The 16,780-nt window shown below is 39.1% G+C and overlaps 1 long non-coding RNA gene across 10 annotated transcripts in view; it reads left to right on the top strand.

The window, feature by feature from the left end:
* Window positions 1-16,780, top strand: part of LOC113264525 (uncharacterized) — a 99,465-nt gene that overhangs the window by 38,575 nt on the left and 44,110 nt on the right. For 3 of the 10 annotated variants that reach the window (XR_008956649.1, XR_008956645.1, XR_008956643.1), the window contains 2 exons: window positions 2,372-2,440; window positions 6,153-7,544. The exons of 2 other annotated variants lie outside the window; for them this stretch is intronic. This is a non-coding gene — a long non-coding RNA (uncharacterized LOC113264525). Of the gene's footprint in view, window positions 1-2,371; window positions 3,609-6,152; window positions 9,205-16,780 lie in introns of those variants that run through there. 5 more of the 10 variants (XR_008956647.1, XR_008956646.1, XR_008956644.1 and 2 more) reach the window with 5 other exon arrangements.

The following is a 16,780-nucleotide window of genomic DNA, read 5'->3' on the forward strand; positions in this document are numbered from 1 at the left end:
AATTTTTCTCAGAAATGTTTTCCAGAGCATAGAGGATAACAGAATTTGAATTTTAGGAAAGCCGTCTCTTCCCTATTGACCCGTTCCTTAGTCCTCCTCACATTGCTTCTGTTTACACAACCACATACAGGCATTGCCAGTTTGGCCAGTTTTCAAAACACAAATTGGGTGCATCTTGTAATGGAGGGATAGCTCTGCGAAAAAGTATGCACACGACCATAGCCCCATCATCTTTCCTGCTTCCATGTGGTAAGCAGGCATTCTTGGCTCTAATGTCCTGCTTTCTCAATCTCTTGTCTACATCATAAAAGCCACCAACAGAGTTTGGTCTGACACTTTGGGGAGGATGAGCCACCTTCACCTGATACAACTGCGTTCGTGCATTGCATTTCTCACTAATTTGGGCTCAGCAACTTGCTCTGATGAGAACTTCAAGCCAAGGAAGGGACTGTCCTGTCAAAGTCAAGCATTCCACCCGAGCTTTACTATGGGATTTACCTGGGAGTTATGCACGGTTGGATTATCACAATAATGTGGTGCTTGACCTTCTCATTTGTCTCTGTCTCTTGCGTGTACAGCTGTTTGTGAAATCTTGTAAGAGAGGAAGGAGGAGCCCATAGCAGTTTGGGGGCCTTCCTCCATCTCATGGATTTAAATCAGTATCATAAGGAACTTCACATTGATTCCTAATATTTTAGTTATTGGGTATTTTTCTGGATTAAGTTTAGTGATTCGCTTTCAGACCCCCTATAAAAATGCTACAAATATACAGCCTCTTCCCAGATTTGGCCACGGGTGAACTCTAAGAAGAGCTGCATTAATGGCTGTTATCTGTATTTTGCTTTTTGAAGAATGTATGCACATATTTCACCCAACTACATTGTAATCACCCTGAAGAGAAAAAGGACCTACGATTCATTCTTGTGGGACACTACGATAATGCATAGCACACGGTTAGTGCTCACTAAATATTTGTTGAACTGATGTTCATGTCGGTAGTTGAACAGGCTAATTTTCTGCTTCTAGTTTTGTTATGTTTTTCTCCATTTTTGACACTTTAGGAAAACAGTATTAGTAGTTATTTACAGGTCTTACTTTTGACCTTTCCATCTGAATTAAAAATAAGTGTAGCGCATTGGTGCATTTGATTCAGAAATTATAATTACATTGTCGTTAATAGGAAGAAAGGTTGGAAATAGCAAAACACCAATCTGAGAGTTTCCAGTGCAGACTGTCAGTCAGCTAGTCCTATCTGTCAGCATTCCGAGTTCCACTGCATTGTTAAATAAACACATGTAAAATTGAATTGGCTGAATTAAAGAGCTATGTAGCAATTTTATTTTCTGTCTAATTTCAGAGAGGTTCAACTTGCTCAGCAATGTACATAGCAAATCCCATCAGGGTGTTTTGTTTAAAGAACATAATGGAGGAGGTAATATTGTCTTTTCCATTTCTGTGCATTTTTTATCTTTGGACTTTCTACAGTTCTCCATTGCTGTTGGACAGCAGGAGGCAAGTGGTTTTCTTTATTCTGGTGTGTTTAGACATAACCGATAAAATCTTACTGGTAGAGGGCAGTTATTTCCAACATTAATATTTTATACAAAACTTGCCTTTGTGAAATTTTATATTAGAAAAGCTGTTAATAAGAAAAACAGTTCTGTCCTAGGCCACATATGACTCCATCAAATAAGGTTGATACAGCAAAGAGATAAAGCACCACTGAATAATATTTGATTTGGCAAACTGTACATTTAGATTTTTTTTCTATAGGGACTATTATAGGGAAAGTGCTGAAAATTGTGTCCTTTGAGGACTGAAAATTATATCTTTTTGTGACACCCATTCCGATCTGAGAACATGACTACTCTACCCCATAATGGAATTTCTCAACATTATTTTGCTGGCAGAATTTCAGGAAGTAATGGGGCTTTTTTTTTTTTTTTTGAAGAATGCCATAAAATATTATTATAATTTCACTATGCTATATACAGTCACAACCATAAAGATTTATATGCAGGGCAGTGAAGGAGCCAATAAACCATAAGACATACTTTCAGAAATGTGACACTGTGAGTAGGAGCTCACATCTGGTTACAAAGAAGAGTTTCCATCTTCCCTAATACTCAAGAGCACTTTTAGGAAAGTAGCTTACCCCTTCTCTAGCAGAAATGGCCAGCTGTCCACCAAAGATTCGTGCTCCCCACCCATTGTATGAACATACTGCTAGACAGAGGCTTCTATGTTATGATCTCAATTTTCCAAACATCTTTACTTCTAAATGAAGCTGTATGACTGATTCTCACTCATGGGAAGTGTGCAGGAATGAAGAGTGTCATGTCTAGAGTGATATGATTTTCCTCTTCCACAGCAACTTGGCAAGCCCAGTATTGAAGATAGTGGAGCCATTGACAGTACAAATCTTGAGTCTTGAATTATGGTAAGAAAGACTACCCACTTAGCCCTCTCTTTGGACTGTTGTATAGAAGATAAGTCAGTTTCTACTGTTTTAGCTACTAAGATTTCAGGGTTTATCTTGTTAGCAGCTAGTGTGACCTTAACCACTGCAGCCACTAGACTTCAGTTTTTCTCATAATAAGATGACAGTAAAGTTATTTAAACTTCATACATACAATGATCATCAGGGTTCTTTCTATATAAGTTAATATATGTAGACCATGGAGTATGGAGGAACCTGTCAACAGGTGTTATGCTATTGTTACGAGGGTTGCTGTTGCTATTTTTATATGATCTCTGTAAAGTTTTTAAGCACCAGCATTTCCTAGAGGACAAACAGTAGTAGACACCAAGAAATGAAGCCTACATATATGTGGACAATAATCAACACTGAGAGTGTAGTCAATGATGTCATTTTTTCCCCTGGGGGTTGGGAAAAGGTTTCCATTATTTTACTTTGCTGAATGCAGTGCGCCGTGGGTAACGTGACCTTGAAATTAGGTTGAGCAAACCCATATAGCTTGCTCCACACATAAAAATAGGGGATCAGAACACAGTACCTCCGACTTTCTCACTTCACTTCTCTTATTTTAAGAGATTCGTTGTTGAGTCACTATTATTTCCAGGCACTACACTGGTTGATCTTACTTGTCCTTGAAAGCAGGAGGGATGATAGGAGGCACACATTGGTAAAGCTCCTAGGTAACTGTAGAGGGAAACCAGCCTCAGGCGCTGCAAAACGTGAAGGCAACGGTAATATGAAGATACAGAAGTAGACCCAAGACAGGATGGTTCAGCCAGTGTGACCAGTCCTACGAGGGATGTACGAGACCTGAGAACACCCTGCTCAAAACTTGCTGTAAATCGCAGAAGTTCCAATTGATGCCTCTGCCACAATCTCAAGATTTCTGAAGCTCCCTGTGCAAATAGTCTCTTTTCTAAAGCATTTCTGACTCCTTGAAGAAAAGGGATGATTTTTCCTGACAAAAACCTGGCTAATATGCAAGTGATAGTCCCCTCCTCAAACTCCCTTGCACAAAGACTGCCTACCCTTTAGCTTACAAAGTACATTCATGTGTTGTTGTTGTTATTATTATTATTATTATTTTGTATGACACAGACAGATATAATTAAAAATTAACTTAGAACTACACTTTCTCTACATTTATGTTTATCCGAGATAGAAGTATTTTTGAGAAGATAACAGAAGGTAAGATATCCAATTCTAAAGAAAAACATAATTGTTGTCCTTCTATGTCACACATGTTCTATGCCATTCTCTGTGGGTCTTTTTTTTTTTTTTTTTAATTTTCTTTATTTATCTGAGAACGAGAGAGAGTGAGCACAAGCCAGGTGAGGGGTAGGGGGAGAAGCAGACTCCGTGCTAAGCAGGGAGTCTGATGTGGGGCTCGATCCCGGGACCCCAGGATCATGACCTGAGCCAAAGGCAGATGCTTAACTGACTGGGCCACCCAGGTGCCCCCTCTGTGTGTCTTCAGGGAGACTTACACCCAAGATTCAAAAGTTTTCAATTCAAAGTATGGTGTTGATGTATCAACAAAATCTGGCCCCGTAATTACATTTAGAGTCACGTAGGTTTGCAGTGTGTGAAATTGGATTGGGGTCATTAAAACTGTGGACACAACATCTCAGTAATGAGCTGCATGCTTTTTAGTAGAGAAGCTTTCACTGACTGAGCCATTCTATCAAGTAAGAATTTTCTCTGAGCTGCTGTGCTTCTGTCACTTAACGTCGGAGTGAAGAACTTGATCCAAATGGTCACAACTCAACACATGCACCTGACCCAGACAGCATTAACATGCAGAAGTATCAAGAAAGCCAAGAAAATCTGTGATAATGAAGTTACCGTATATTTGAAGGTTCAGTTTGTTTATATATTCTTCCCGTGTAGAATTTTATTCTCATTTATTCTTTTTTTTTAATTTTTAAAATCAAGTTATGTTAGTTACCATACAGTACATCATTAGTTTTTTATTCTCATTTATTCTTGTTTTAACAGATGACCAGTGGCAAACAATACATGATTTTCTACACTAGGAGATATATGTGTGTGTATATATATATGTGTATATATATATATATATATATATATATATACACATATATATATACATCTCTCTATCTACTTACCTGTCTACCTACCTACCTTTCTAAGGAGGAGAAAGAGAGAATTAAATATCCCATGCTATTTTAGATTTTCATAAAAAATTCTTTAATTGATCAAAATATCTTTTAAATTTAACTTGGAGAAGCAACAAAGAAATGCGTAGTGTAGCAGAGCTTCTAAAAGGAACCTAAAGTCCTGAAGGCTATTTTTAACTGTGCCATTTACAACTTCTGCTCCTCTGAAAGAGTCACTTATTCTCTCTGGTCTTCAGTTTCTTTATTGGCAAGATGAAAACAATAGCTTTTTACTGTGTTTAAGCCCAGTTGTCATAATTTAATTAATACAGAAAATGTAAATAGAACATTGTAATTATAGAATTTATACGAGGTTTACATATTAAATTGAATAAGTTCAGGAAAAACAAGTCTCAGTTTTACCTACCAGTATTTTTTCTTTCTTTCTTTCTTTTTTTTTTTTTCTGATTTTATCAGCTAATTAAATAAATGGTCTTTGCGCATCCCATGTCCATCTGGTTGTTATTCCCACAGACACAGTTTTCAGAATTTAAGTCATCACCATGACTACCTTGACAATAGTCACAGATCCTTTTTCTTGATGAAAGCTATAAATACTTCTGCAACCAAAATACATATATCATTCATGATTTTATCAGGCACTTAATATAGTTGAAATATCAGCAGTGCTTTGGAAAATTTCCGTTTCTTTAGAAAACTGGGAAAACCTCTGAGAAACCTGTTGTGGTAATAATTTACCGATTTTCTCTTCTGAAAGAAGGGTGATGGTGATAGACGTAGTCTGAGGAACATTCTTTCCTTCAGGTAATCCTGAAATTTCTGCTTTTTCTGTTATGAGTGTTCAAAGTATGAGGTGCTCAGGCACCTTGAAAGTCCGCCGACCAGTTTGGGCTCCTCCTTCTGTAGATATGCCCTACATTTCTTTCTGGTCTTGTACAATGTGATTTCATCGTGATGGAAGGCAAAGGGTCATTTTGGATGTGCTCAGAAACATTTGCCCCAATTCAGAGGACAGAAATCACTGAACTTGGGGGAAATCTTCTTTTCCCAGAGCTCACCCGGTCCAGAAATTCTTGGCTGAAGATCCTTGCTTCCCCACAGTTGGTAAACAAGCCCGGGGTACATATACAACTTTAACATGGGAAATTTACCCTCATGCCAATCCGAACCAGGAGACGATTCCTACTATTGATTAGTTCATGTCTCTACCATCAGTGTTTTACTTCAGATACTTCATAAAACTTCAGAATTTTTTTTTCCTATTTCTTCTAGAGCCAAATTCTTCTTTGATTTACCCATCACTGCTGGTAAACAGTTTTTTTTTTCCTCGAAGGAACAATGATGGCTCTCTTCCACCCCCGCTCATTTTGGGTGGTCTAGCCTGTTCCCCATAATGTCGGCAAAAGAGTGTGCATTGCAGAGGTTTCATCCGGTTTGGTTTTATGAGTGACATTAAGGGGGACAGGGAGATGCAAAGTTCTTGATTGTTACAACATCGCTTTGTAAAATGGACCTTCTCCCTGTCACACAAGGTGAAAACAGTACGACGGGCCTGATCCCTGTCCCCTGCAGAACCACAGGCAAACGATGGACAGTTCTGCATGGAAAGAAAGCTCTAGCAGGACCCAGGTCAGTGCGGTAACGAGAAGAAGGAGGAGACACGTGCTGTGCTGGCAACAGTTCAAGAGCCAAGGGATGAGCAGCTCCCACATGCCATGTCCCCCGATGGCTCCGCCAGGCACACTGGGCTGTGCCCCAAGCATTGCAGCTCACTGCTATGGAAACCCGAACAGAGTGACCCTCCGTGCTCGCGGCAGGTGGCTGGTGATAAACAAAACAAACTGCAAGGCATTTGATGGTTATCGCAGAAATGCGCTTGCCTTACTTGGCGGTCACCTGCCTAAACGTCCACAGGGAGAAAAAAAATACATGTTAGGGTTTAGTAATTCATTTCACACCCTGTTTTTTAATCTCAAAACTTGATTTTTTCTGCCTAAGTACTCATGCTTCAATATTTCTGTGTCTCTTTCAGATTTTAAACTTTCCTGTTTAAAGGCAGAGCTATAGAGCAAAATATTTTCACTATTGAAAACCTAAAATGAATGATATGAAGCAGTTCAATGTGCTTCTCCAGCACTCAGCTCTGTGGGGTGAAACAATCAACAAGATGAGGGAGCTCTTTGCCTCCCTGGGCAGTTGGGTAACATGGGACAGACTGGAGGACTTTCCATCCTGTGACTTGTGATGAGGTGCTAGCAAATTTTGGTCTATAACCCATTTTCAGGGAAATTCACCTTTTCTGTTAAAAAAAATTATATTTCTATAATTTCTATATTTCTATATTTCCCTGATCGCCTTTTATTTGAATAAAAGATGAATAACGAGACAAGTTCACCAGAGCTAATAAACACATCTTTTTTGGTAATGCACTATTTCATCTAATTATTTGAATTCAGATCAGCTTAAAGGAAAAGAACAAAGCAAAGCAACGATCCAGTTGGAAGTTACGCACCACTGCTGGCTGTAAACAAGCTCAGAGGCTGGGCTATCTGGCATGGCCGTGAAGCTGGAGGATGCTGAGCACGCGCCAACGTTGATAAGTACAGTCCATCCCTTCTGCATTATGTCCACATCTTTGGGACTTAGAGTCTGGCAAGTAGAAGGGAGAGTTTATCTTGTTGGAAGATATGAGTTGGAAAATCAACCCAAATGAAATGGTGGAAGCCAAAGGGTAAAAGAGCCCTGGAAATGTTCTAATCCTTCCTTTGCTTTTAGTTGGACTACGTTACACGACTGTATGTACTTATCATCGTAAGACATTTTTTGAAGAGTAGCTAGAATTGCAAAGACACTCTTAAGATGATACTTGTTAATGATACTTTAAAAACAATGTCCACATTTACATCATTAAAAAATAGATTAGTTAGAAGGCTTGGCTGAACTTTCTGTCTATCGCCCAAGTAAACCATGTCGGTTACTGCATTTTGGATGCTTTGCTAGCTGAATGTGTTCGAATTTCTCTACCATGCTTCTAAGCTTTTGTGTCTACGTTCCGATCCGCATTTTCCTGCCATTTTCCTCTCTGTATTATCAGTGTATTTGTGTTGTTACTCATGTTTCACTTGCTACCCTTAACTATTAGTGGTGGTGATGAACTCGGAATTAAATGGTTGAATTTACTTAAATAGGTGTCTGAATTTGTGTTAAATAGTCACATTTACTCTCAAAAGCAAATCATCAGTATCCATGCACTTGCTTCAAATGGCAGTTGAAATTAGATATTTTGAGACATCTTCACATAACACTTATTACATGTAAGTTTAGCTTTAAATTTTTTACAAGTGTTAACTTCACGCATGTGTATCACAACGAAGTTATTACCGAAGAAGTATTATTTTTATCCCCGACTTTCAGATGAGGCAGTTTACTCTCAGATTGGATAAAGACCTTGTCTATGTTCATATGGGAGCAAGTATGAGACCCAGGATGTCAACCCACTCAGGGTGGCTCGGTAGAGTCCTCTGTTTCCCATGACACCAGGGTCTGCCAATCTAGTTTTCCCGTCCAAAATGGTGATGACAAAAGAAAGCAAGGACTAAACTTCACACTTTAGCCAAATAAACTTAAATGTGGAAGTAGCCTTAATTTAAATCAAGTCAACGAATGTATATTGGATTCATAATACACACCAAGCAAGATGTCTCCTACTACATGAGCGTTCATACAAAGTGGTCCAGAAAAAGCACCTGGCCAGGAATGCAAGAGATGAAATGAATCATATTAAAAACGATATTTGCCTTTACTCTTTTGGCGGTACTTTGTTGATCAGCAACAGATACAACAAGAAATAGGGATCTAGTGTTGCTAAAGAGTAGTTTTAGAGTCCTTTATAGCAAGTGCCGTCCTCATTTTGATTCTTGTGAAATTACTAACTAAGGCTTTAAAAACAAACTGAGATCTCAAAGTGGTAAAATAGCAGTCTCAAATGTTTTGGTGTCAGGACCCCTTTACATACTTAGGAATTATTAAGCAGCCCCCCCCAAAGCTTCTATTAATGTGGGTTATACCTGTCAATAATTTATATTAGAAATTAAAAGAGAGAAAAATGTCAATATTTAATCATTAATTTATTTAAAATAATCCCGTTACATTTTGACATAATTGAATATTCTTATAAAAATAACTATCTTTTGTTCAACACAAAAGAATCAGAATGGCATGGTTTTAGATTTTTAAAAAATTTCTTTATTGTCTTGCTTAATAGAAGACAGCTGGGTTCTTAGATTTGCTTCTCTATTCAGTCTGTTATGATCTTGCACATCATGTGCTCTCTGGAAAACTCCATTGGACATTTGGGAAAGAAAGAGAATGAAACAGAAAAAATAACATTTTAGTTTATTATGAAATTAGCTCTGACCTCATGGTCCCCTCCAAGTGTCTTAGGAACCCCAGGGATTCCCTGACCACACTTGGAGAACTCCTGCTATAGAATCAGTCTGCCAACATAATCCTTTGTTATGCTATATGTTTTAGCCTCTTTTCATCCAATATTATCTGAATTTGACCATTAGCAGTTCAATGTATTGCTTATCTGTGATTTAAAATGGGTGACTTGGGGCGCCTGGGTGGCGCAGTCGTTAGGCGTCTGCCTTCGGCTCAGGGAGTGATCCCAGCGTTATGGGATCGAGCCCCACGTCAGGCTCCTCCGCTGGGAGCCTGCCTCTTCCTCTCCCACTCCCCTGCTTGTGTTCCCTCTCTCGCTGGCTGTGTCTCTGTCGCATAAATAAATAAAATCTTTAAAAATAAAATAAAATAAAATGGGTGACTCCTTTCTAATATTGATGTTGTTTGTATATTTTATATATGTCTCAATAAAACATAAATTTAAAAAAAATGAGGATGAATGGTAGTTTCAGGTATTCTAATACCTGAGAGGCTTCGGTAGGGTGAGTAATGCGCAGGAAGTGAATTGAACAGATTGAGATAGACCCACAGATAGATGGATAGACAGACAGACAAACAGAAAGAAATAATTAGATGTATATGTAACTGTCTCTGGGCATTTACGTTTGGCTTTCAAAAGCATACAATGTTTCCTATCTATTGTTTTGTAATGCAGATTAATAGTCTATTAATTTGTTGAATTTACCTTATCTACCTAGACTCTATTTATTTATTTTTAAAAGATTTTATTTTATTTATTTTTAAAAAGATTTTATTTGTTTCAGAGAGAGAGAATAAGCACAAGCATGAGCTGGGGAAGGGGCAAAGGGAGAGGGAGAAGGAGACTCCCCACTGAGCAGGGAGCCCCACGCAGGGCTTGATCCCAGGATCCTGGGATCATGACCTGAGCTGAAGGCAGACATTTTTTTTTTAAAGATTTTATTTATTTATTTGACAGAGATAGAGATAGCCAGCGAGAGAGGGAACACAAGCAGGGGGAGTGGGAGAGGAAGAAACAGGCTTGATCCCATAACGCCGGGACCACGCCCTGAGCCACGCCACTGTGCTACCCAGGCACCCCTGAAGGCAGACATTTAACTGACTGCACCACCCAGGCACCCCTAAAAATTTTATTTTTAAGTAATCTCTGCACCCAACATGAGGCTCGAACTCACAACACTGACATCAAGAGTCACGTGCTCTACTGACTGAGGCTGCATCCCTGGACTCCTTTTTAAAATAATCTCAATACATGGAGGTGCTGATTAAATCAGCAATGACTTCATTTCTCTTATACAATTGAAATCACTATCTAGGTTGGAATAGCTAATAAAATAATGTTGATGCTTAAGTAAATTCTTAAAAAATAAAATATTTTAAATTCCTGTAACAATTTTAAATGTGTTGACTGTTAATATTCATTTGGCAGGCTGACTTTGTTGTGGCTGACATGCAGGCCCACAGGTAGTAAGAGTGTTTCAACACTGGGGAGATTACTATTATGGGGTGTTTAGGTCCTTTGACTTTCCCAAGGTCAAATAGACATAGGGTCTTTTAATTGTACGCAGGATGCTTACCAATTGCGTTCTGTTTACACATTGCCTTTGAAATAATGCTTTTCCTCTTCAGTGTCCAAATCTGTCAAACACAGAGTCTTTTCCGTAAATATTGCGATGTAGTGCTAAAGAAAATTATTAGTTTTTATTGTTTCAGAAGAGTCATTGAAAATATTCAAATGGGCATTTTGGAGAAAAGCACAAACCAACCACAATTTTATGTGAGAACCAGGAAGAGGAAGGTTTTGCTCACAGAATGGTGAGCAGTTTGGAAAGAAAATAAAAACCAACAAACAGCAAATGAGAGTGAGTGTGCATGTGTGTGCCCTGCCCTTTCCAAGAAAAGCTGACACTGTAATGATGTCCAAACTGATCCTTTCTGCTCGAGTGAAGAGGTTTCTCACTGAAATATTTAATTGTTACCCCTGGATGGAAGCTTGGTGGTAGCAGCCAACTGCCAACTATCCACGTACAATCCGAGTGTTCTGTTTCTCGGTTACTAAGCGGACTCTAAGGTCTCCTCCCACATTTGGAGGCAAGGAGCCCTCTTCTTTCCTTGACATCTTCCTTTGGCAGCTTTGGGAAAGGTTGTTATCCAGTCTCAAAAGATGTTCTGGAAGATGGCACATGCTTAAGAATGACTTAAAAATGTGTATATTTCCTCGGAGCAAACCATCATAGAATCGGTGGATCGATGCATTCAAAATCAAGGAGTTGCTTACTTCTTCTTCCTCTCTTTGATAAGGGGCATTTATTCTGTGCTTTTAGACACTAATCAGAAGCTTCTGTAGTCTGAAGTTTGTTGTGTTTTGTAATTAGCTGTAGGTTCAAGTTTATGGAAATAGCCCATCTTCTAGTCAATCGCCAAAATATAAGATTACATAATCAAGGCGTATGTGTTCCAAATTAGGTGTTAACTGTACACTGTCGAGTTGGGACATGACGTGAGCTGGATCCACTCATTTCGGTCAATAAGTAACAATTGCTGAAACCAAATCAGTCACACAACAAACTATATCAATTGTGAGGATGGTCAATACGAAGAGGCAATAGTGGGGTTTGTTTCACATGTAATATACAGATACAGCCAAAATGTGAGAAAGAACTCTATCACACACTGGGACACAATACAGAAATCTCAATTTGCCGCATAGTTTGGGAATAATGTTTGCTTACCTGGAGTATTTCGAGTTAGCCTTGTACACAAACCTTCCGTTCTGACGGGGCATTAACTGTGAAGCTAATATACAAACTAGCTTCTCTCCAGGGTCCCTGAGCTAAAGACACCAAAGTGAGACAACTACCCACATTTGCTTGTCTTGAAACTTCATCACAAAATAATCATTGTGTAACATCTCGATGAAGTGCATACATAGGATATTTTTAAAAAGACTTTTACTAATCAAAGAAGGAATCTAAATGTAATTGCTCTCTACTCGAATCAACATGGTCACAAAATCCCACTGGTCTCCAGAGGGACGACAACCAAGCAGTTCCTGTGGCCCTGTTGTTGAAATTGCATCATTTCCTCTCCAGAAGGATGGCCAGTTTTCCAATGCAGAAAGTTTCTGTCCAGGAAGTTCCATCCTTTTCTATCGTTTGTTCTAACATTCAAAATTGTTCTCCATCACTTATTGTCAATTTCTGTCAGCTACGATTTGAAGCACTCACTTTCAAATATTTTAGTTTCTGCAAATAAAATGATGCCATGATACAGAACATTAGCTTATCTTTTACATACTTTTGATTCCGAACTCACTTTGGGTTTCACTGATGAAGAGGTAGAGGACATGATGAAAAAGTTGAGTCCATGAAGAGCAGGAGGCAGAAGCTTAAATTGTACCAGCTTTTGGATGTGAGGAAGAGCTTGGAAGCTAATAGACTGGGGAAAAACTCTTTGGAAGGTAATGACTGGAGAAAAATTCTGGGTCAAATGCAGCAATTGTGGTGAATAAATATTCCAATTTCGGATTTGGAAAGGAATCATCCTTTCACAGACTGAAAGGTGAGCACACAGGAAAAAGGAAGAAGTATGTTCCCTCTGTAGGTTATAGTACATGGTGCAAATAGTCAATTAGAATTTCCGAGAGACAGGACAAATCAGGCTCATGGATGGAAACTTTGATTTGGTTCTTGAACCCGTAGTTTGCAGAGTCCTCTGAGGAAGGGTTTCTTTGTAAAACGTCTTGCGATATGCTGTCCCCTATTTTGAAAGAATGGGAAAGTACCTTTCCACTGTGAATATACCCTTTGTGTTATTAACTGTGAGGGCATGACAAGGCTACACAATTGATTCTTTCTCCTATCAGAGCCTCTTTTGCTTAGGTTAATACCATTGTTTGAGAGCATTAGGAAACAGGTTTCTGTGTTTCTAGGCTTTTTGACATTTCTTGAGGTTTCATGTAACTTTAATGGAATAACTTGAGGAAATAATCCAGAGCAGCCTTGCTCTGACCCTCACTGGCCCTTGAAGGCCAGGACTGAGGGAACTTGGCTCCTTAGTGAACACATTTCCTGTAATGACAAATTTCCCAGGTCAGGCAGGTATTCTGTGTACCTGAAACTGCCCCAAGACCTGATTCCGAGGAAGAAGTGGGTTGTGGATAAAGGCAAACCTGAATCCCAGAAACTTGTTTCTCGAACTTGAATATTTTTTATTACTAGTTTTTGATATAATGTTCAACGATTCATTAGTTGAGTATAACACCCAGTGTTTGTTACATCACGTGCCCTCCCTGATGCCCATCACTCAGTTACCCTATCCCCCCCACCTAAATTCCTTTCCACAACCCTCAGTTTGTTTCCTGGAGTCAAGAGTCTCTTATGGTTTGTCTCCCTTTCTGATTTCTTCCCATTCAGTTTTCCCTCCCTTCTCCTATTGTTCTCTGCACTATTGCTTATGTTCCACGTATGGGTAAAGACATATGATAATTGTGTTTCTCTGATTGACTTATTTCACTTAGCCTAATACCCTCCAGTTCCATCCATGTTGATGTAAATGGTAGGTATTCATCCTTTCTGATGGCTGAGTAATATTCCATTGTATATATGAACCACATCTTCTTTATCCATTCATCCATTGAAGGACATCTGGCTGGAAAAAATTGGATAGCCACATGCAGAAGAATGAAACTGGACCATTCTCTTACACCATACGCAAAGATAAAATGGATGAAAGATCTAAATGTGAGACAGGAATCCATCAAAATCCTAGAGAAGAGCACAGGCAGCAACCTCTTCGACCATGGACAAAGCAACTCCTTGCAAGACATGTCTCTAAAGGCAAGGGAAATAGAAGCAAAAATGAACTTTTGAGACTTCTTTAAGATAAAAAGCTTCTGCACAGCAAAGGAAACAGTCAACAAAACTTAGAGGCAACCCATGGAATCAGAGAAAATATTTGCAAATGACATTACAGAGAAAGGGCTGGTATCCAAGATCTTATAAAGAACTTCTCAAACTCAACACCCAAAGAACAAATAATCTAGTCCAGAAATTGAACTTGAATATTTATAAGTATTACATATGAGAGTAGCTTTGCCCAGGGCTTTCTGAACAGAGATATCTGATGGGAGCGAACTCTTAAGAAATAACCTCAAATCAGAGAAACACAGTTTTGTTAAAGTAGCTGCATGGGACATTTGCTCACTCGCTCCAGCTGGGGGAAGCTTTCATGGTAGAGAAGGGATAATATGGGCCCTGGAATTAAAGGCTTGCACTGAGATTCTCGCTCCACCATGCAGCCACCAAGGTTGGTTTCTTATATTCTCTGAGTCCCAGACCCTTATCTCTAAAATCTAAAATAATAATATCCACCTCACAGGATTATTAGCGATACTAACTGGCATAACATACGTAAAGTACAGGGCTTTAATTTAATTTATTTCAGGCTAAGGGCCTTGCTAGGTTGGGAGGTGCTATGTGTCCCCCCTCTGACTGGCTCTATTATTTACATGGTCATCTATATGCTCTTCTTTTTCTCTAATATTTTGTTAATGTTTTAGTAAATTTTCATAAAAGGAGAACAAATTCTTATAAAATATGGAACATACTGGGAGGAAACTACTCAGTAGATCAAACAAGAGAAAATGGATGTCACCATGGTTTTATGCAGCTGGTGGAGCCCTGAAGAGGCTTGTTTGGGACCTGACATGTCTCATTCAGCCCCAGATGGTTTCCTTGACCTTCCAAATCCACTGATCTTTTAGTTTTGATGTAAGTAAAACTAAGCACTGAACTCCAACATTTTCAACACAATTAATTTTTAAATATTGCACATGTTCTGTAGGCTATTCATACAGAGAAGGAAGTTTCTGGAAGACCTTGCCTCAAGAGACAGTCTATTGGAATCCTTCAAAAGTTTAATAGTAAAAATTGTTATGAATGTTTACATAAAGCTCTGGGAAGGAGGCAGGAGAGAAGACCTTTAACCAAACAGTGGACCTTTCACCTCAACTGATGTACATTTCAGATGAATAATTAGCAAAAATGGTCCCTGATAAAAAGTCAAGTTAAGCTTTACTGGGTAGAACAACAGAGAAATTTCATTCTTGCTTCTTGAGTAGGGAAACCATTCTGCCTAAGTTCAGACGATATTCTTTCTTAGCAGTGAAGGGAAGAAGGTAGGTGATACGTTTCTGTTTCTCTTTTTCCCCTTTAGACATGAGGAATGCCCACAAGGAAGAGAAGACATTTGGCTGAGGTAGGCAATGATGTTTCCTTACCCCGAGATGAGGCTATAAGATTTTCTTCGTGTTTCCAGGACATGCAGCCTGTGGGAATTGAGTTCCCAACTCTGCTCACATACTTAGGAGGCTACATTTGAGTTTGAATAGATTCTGTGGCCTTTTCCGAATTCTGCCCCATAGTCACATTGTCTCAACATCGCCCCCCTGCAGTACCTACCAGTAATTTCTACCTCCGTAACAACATTGAATGGTTCTTAAGATTAACTGAGCCTCCAGCTGGGTAACCACTCCATTGTATCATGGAACCGGAAATCTTAAAGTACCTTTTATATATGGGCCCTGATGCCTCAACTGCTCTCTTTGAGTCTGATTAACAAAAATAACCTCTTTCCATCAAGGCAAGGCTTCACAAAGATTTTTCTAATGTCTTATCACCTCCTATATTGTATCAGAGAAGCCAAAATGAAATTAAAATTAGAATCATTATCAGTAAGGTCTCAGGAGTTAGGACTCATACCCCTTCTTTTAGGTTATCCATGTTAAAAAGCAAAATTCAGCTGAGTATATTTTAAAGATCTTATTGGCTTTAGTCAAGGATTTGTGAATCAGCAGCATCCAATGTGGCAGGTGGAAAGGAGCTCTGAGGAGCTGTACAAAAATGAAACTTTTATAGGTAGAAGGGAGCAGGAATGAGGAAGTCGTTCTGGACAAAAAAACAGATTGTTTATGGCAAAATTACCTTCCTTTAGGGGATGGCAGGGGTCTACCAGGCAGGTGACCTAGCTAGTGCTGATCAAGTGATTCCTGATTGACTGGTTAAGAACCCATTGTGGAAGGGCCAAGAGAGTCAGGGGGAGGGGCAGAGGGAGCCCCTCTGAGCCCCACTGAGCAGGGAGCCTGATGTGGGGCTTGATCCCAGGATCCTGGGATCATGACCTGAGCCGAAGGCAGATGCTTAACCGACTGAGCCACCCGGGGGCCCACCATCTATCTTTAAAACAAGTGAAGCCAAATTCTCCTTTGTCAATCGTGGTTTGAATTAAATGGCTTGTCTCTCAACCTTTAAGCTACCGTGAACAACTAAACTGCAGACTTACACAAAACAGATTCTTGGAAACAGCATTTAATGAAGACCATTGGAATTTGCCTCTTTGGAAATGCAGAACATATTTAAGGGAATTTTTAAATATGTAAGTAAATGCTTTACTACAAGGATTCTTTATAGGAAGTAAAAACTGGCAACTCATTAATAGAGTACACAGGTACCGTAAACAGCAACTAACTACCTCTGGCATATTTCATGCTTCAAACACCAGAAGAAAAAGCCATAAAATCTTCTTGCGGTAGAACAAAGTCATATTTTTCCCTTTGGCATGCATGGTTAGACTCTATTAGCTACCTCATTTGTTAAAGAAATAAAATGTTATTTATTTCTTTATCAGAGGTACCTGAAGTGTTTTTGAATACATGTGA

Source organism: Ursus arctos, unplaced genomic scaffold (genome assembly GCF_023065955.2).
Source record: "Ursus arctos isolate Adak ecotype North America unplaced genomic scaffold, UrsArc2.0 scaffold_31, whole genome shotgun sequence".
In the NCBI taxonomy this organism is placed as follows: domain Eukaryota; kingdom Metazoa; phylum Chordata; class Mammalia; order Carnivora; family Ursidae; genus Ursus; species Ursus arctos.